Below are 4,336 nucleotides of genomic sequence, written 5' to 3' on the forward strand. Positions count from 1 at the left end.
TGGCATCCCCGGAAGAGAGCGGGTCTCACGGGACCTTGAGAACCACTGGGAGGCATGGGGAGCTCTTCTTTTTCCTGTCCCTCGGGATCGCCAGGCCTTCACCCCAAAGCCGCAGGAGAATGCCCTCTGCCTCTGGCTTCTGGGGAAGGGAAGCACATCCCCGGAGGAGCAGCTATGGATGTCCGCCTGTCTGCGGCCAGAGCCACTTGCCCAGCTCCTCAGTGGGTTTGCGCTCACCAGCACACGCTCAGTGCCGGGCCTCAGTCTGTGGAGCCGAGAGCCACCAGACCGTGTGCCCGGCGTCCGTGCCAATCTTGTCCTCACATCCCACCCAGCAGAGGCCCACACAAGGCTCCCTGGAGGGTGGGGGCGGCGTGTGGGACCAGCGGCTGTGCCAGCCCCAGGAGGAAGGGGGAGGGTGGAGGGGCCACCAAGAGAGGGCTGTCTGGTGACGCGGGATGAGCTGGTGGAGGCAGCCCTCGGGCGGGCCCAAGGCTCCACTCTGAGCAGAGTCTAGAGACCCTCCTCCTCCCAGCACAGCCCTTCCTTCCAGAGACACTGTCTTTGTCTTTGAGACCCCCCCCCCCCCACCCCCTGGCCGACTGGAGTCCCCCGGTTGCTAGGTGACGGGAACTGCAGAGAAGAGGAAGATGGCGGGGCAGGGCAGGGTCCGGTGGGCCCCCTGGCAGGGGTCCCCGAATATCCAGACGCTGGAGGGGCGCACAAACCACCCCCACACAGCCCCGCCGGCGCTTGGGGACACACCCGCCCCACGGCAGGCAGGCTCAGATGAGCACAGACGCGCCCCCACAGAGGCACCCGGCGGCCCCCCTGTAGGATCACGCCCACGCCCGTCAAAGCGAACCAAAACAATCACAAGCTCACACACAAACACCCCCCGCCCCCGCCCCGCGCAGATCCAGACAGTCGCAAAGCTCACCGCCACAGCAGGGCTGATCCACGCAGGCATACAGGTACGGCTGCCCTACTCCTGGACGCACACACGTGAGCGGAAGAGAGGGAGGCGGTGGGCCTTCCCTTGGCCCCCTGGCCAGGGCTGGAGACACAAAGGGAGCCGCCCCCCAGGGGAGGGAAACCCGGGACACTGTCGTGCCCTCCGGACACACTTGCCACCCCCTCCCCCCAGCCCACCCTGGGCCTCCGAGGGCGTCCCCAACTGCAGAGACCACCTTCAGCCCAAACGCAGGGCCTCGCCCCGGTGTCACCAGCCAGCCGCTCACTACGCCCCGTCTGTTCACTTCTGTGTGCCTTGAATGAATACTCACTGGATGCTTGGAGACACAGCTGTGGGAGGAAAGCGACTTGCCCTGCCCGGTGGCATCCACAATTTAGTGAAAAGCGAACACATCATGCTTATAACACAGGAGGCCTTGACCTAGTTTGGGGGGCGGTGGCCTGAGGAGATGACCTTCGAGCAAGGGTGGATGTGGCAGAGGTGGGGAGGTTCCACGCACGTGTCAGGGTCCTGGGGACAAAGATGGCTCGAGCAGAGACCAGGGCACAAGGAACAAACGAGGGGAGAACGGCAGGGCCGAGGTGAAAATGGGATCAGCAGGTGAGCCTCGCGCCTGGTCAGGATTTCGCTTTATTCTGAATGCAGTGGGAGCGATGGAAGAATCCAGGCAGGCAAGTGGTGTGAGATCTGTAGGGAAGTCCAGAGGGGACACTGGAGGTGGGGGCGGAGAGGAATGGAGAGGGACGGATTTGAGCTGCATGGCCACACGGCTGGTGTAGGGTCACGTGCCTGGGCGTCTGTAGGGTAGAGGAGAGAGGAGCAACACGCACAGAGGTTCCAGGGTTCCAGCTCGGGGGGTGGGGGGGGCCCCTCACTGACATGGGGCTGGCCTCATCGCAGGGTCTGGGACATGTGCCCAAGCCAACCCCAGACTCCCCCTTGCCCGACCTGTGTCACTCCTCTCTTCCCCGGGGACCACCACCTCTGCCTTCCCTGCACATTTAAACTCTTCCTCCATTCCTTCGGCACAAGCCCTGTGCCCAGCAGTGTAGGCATAGGGACCAGGGCCTTGCCCTTACGGCCTCAGGTGGACAACTCACGCCCTCTGACCTCTATTCTGGTCACCGCCTTGTCCTAAGGGAGGGTGGTGGCTATGGGACCAGACTGGGAGGGGCGCGGCCTGGGAGACCAGGCGTGGCCTCCTGGGGGAGCAAGCCGTTACCTAGAGGCTAGAGGACACTTTAGCCTGGTAAAAGTTGGGGTCAGGCATCCCCCAAATGGAGCACCAAACCTCGGTGCAGGTCAAGCCGTAACAGATAGCTGCAGAAATAAGCTAGAACTTCTATGCATGCCTACAGGGTGTGAGAAGAGAATGCTAGAACTTGTATTTTGAATGGATGCTTCTTAAAAAAAAAAAAAAGGACTATAACCAGCCTCTCCGTACATCTGATGAAAGGTGACATATCACCTTCCTGTGGCCCTGCAAGCCCCAGATGTCGCAGGGGACGGGAGACCCGCAGGGCAGGGGACACACGCACACAGCTTCATGCTCCTTCAGCGCACTGCCGGGGTAAGTGGATTGCGGATTCCGGTCTCGGGTTTTAATGACACTAACGCCAACGAAACGACCAAGGAGCTGAAGAAGTTCCCTGCAAGGGACTTGTGGACTGAATTTGAGGCAGGCGTGCGCTTAGGCCAAAATAATGCTGGCACTTTCTTTCACTCCTGGAATGAGCACGTCACTAGGTAAACACGGGGTCTGTCTAATCGGCGCTGACGAGGGGCCGAGCACAGAAATTACAAACTCACGGAGAAGTCCATTGGCAGTGTGGGTTTGCATCCGTGACCGTGAACGCCCGGCCTGACCTGGCAGACGTACCGGGGGAGTAACAGGCGAAAACACAGGTGGCAGGACAGAGCGTGCTTTAAATCCCCCTTGTAATGAAAACGAAGTAATAAGAATAATATACGTTAACGTGTGCACAAAAGCCGGAGGGATGGACGTCAGACCGGGCTCCCCTCTGCAGGGGAGGGTTGTGGCCGTGCCTCTCCGCTGATTGGAATCATTACACTGAGCACGTATGACAGTTTTAATAAGAGACACAATACAGAATTTTCAGGCGTCTGAAGTTTTTTTTTTTTTTTTTTTTTTTTAATTTTTTTTTTTCAACGTTTTTTATTTATTTTTGGGACAGAGAGAGACAGAGCGTGAACGGGGGAGGGGCAGAGAGAGAGGGAGACACAGAATCGGAAACAGGCTCCAGGCTCCGAGCCATCAGCCCAGAGCCCGATGCGGGGCTCGAACTCACGGACCGCGAGATCGTGACCTGGCTGAAGTCGGACGCTTAACCGACTGCGCCACCCAGGCGCCCCCAGGCGTCTGAAGTTTTTTAATGTTTCATCTTGAAATTATTTTAGATTCGCCGAAGAATCGCGAAGATGAAATGGAGTTCTCAAATACCCTCCTGCAGCTTCTCCTGCTGTTAACTCGCTACACAACCGGGGTGTGTTTTTCATCACTAAGAAATAGACGTTGGTCAAGAGTGTTGACCGAAATTCAGACGTCCCCAGCTTACCCACTCACGTCCAGTCCAGGCTCCGTATCGCACCTGGTCAGCTGGTCTTCTCGTGTCCCCCACTCTGGGACAGCTCTTCTGTCGTCCCTTGTCCTTCATGACTTTGACCTTTATGAAGAACACTGCCCAGTTACTCTGTGGGACGTCCGTGGCTTTCTCAGGATTACACAAGAGCTGTGGGTTTGGCGGGAGAACACCACAGAGGTGGGTGCCTTCTCACATCGGGGGGCGCCTGCTACCTGAATGGCTGATGGTTGGTTGCAGGCGCTGTTGACCTTGAGCGCTGGTTGAGGTGGGGTCTGCCACCTCCATGTCAAGTCTTAGCCAGCTTTCTAGCAGCGTGAAATTTCACAGGGGTGGAGGGATCCGAAGCAGGGAGAGAGGCAGGGCGGGCCAGGTCGCCGGTGACCTTGACTGGGCGCCCTGACCTTCTCTCAGAGGGAAAAGGAGTCTGAGGAGTGGCAGCCAGAGACACAGCAGGGTCAGCTGTGAGTCGTTTAAGCTGTGATGGTGTCTGTGTGCAGACAGGGCCCAGAGGCAAGGGAAGACCCAGGGGGGCAGCGGGAGGCCGGGGCAGGGATGTCCAGGGGACAGGGGAGGAATTGGAGAGAAGAGGAAGGGAATTCCAGAGCAAAGGAGGGGTAGGACAGAGAGCACTTCTCTCCCTGGAAGGAGCAGAAAGTCTTAGAAGTTGCGCTCCTGGGGACACAGTCTGCCCTCCCCACTAAACCCACCTCTGCGCAGAGGTGGCCGCACCCGCTGCGGCCAGTGCATAAACAAAACA

At 58.9% G+C, this 4,336-nt stretch overlaps 1 long non-coding RNA gene across 1 annotated transcript; it reads left to right on the forward strand.

The window, feature by feature from the left end:
• Positions 1–661: 661 nt before the first annotated feature.
• Positions 662–3,690, forward strand: LOC147583435 (uncharacterized). Its single transcript, XR_015243111.1, has 2 exons — positions 662–974; positions 3,395–3,690. It is a non-coding gene; the product is annotated as an uncharacterized LOC147583435 (long non-coding RNA).
• The last annotated feature ends 646 nt before the right edge of the window (positions 3,691–4,336 follow it).

Source organism: Puma concolor, chromosome A2 (assembly GCF_028749965.1).
Source record: "Puma concolor isolate L17-30 chromosome A2, mPumCon1.1.hap2, whole genome shotgun sequence".
NCBI classification, from domain to species: domain Eukaryota; kingdom Metazoa; phylum Chordata; class Mammalia; order Carnivora; family Felidae; genus Puma; species Puma concolor.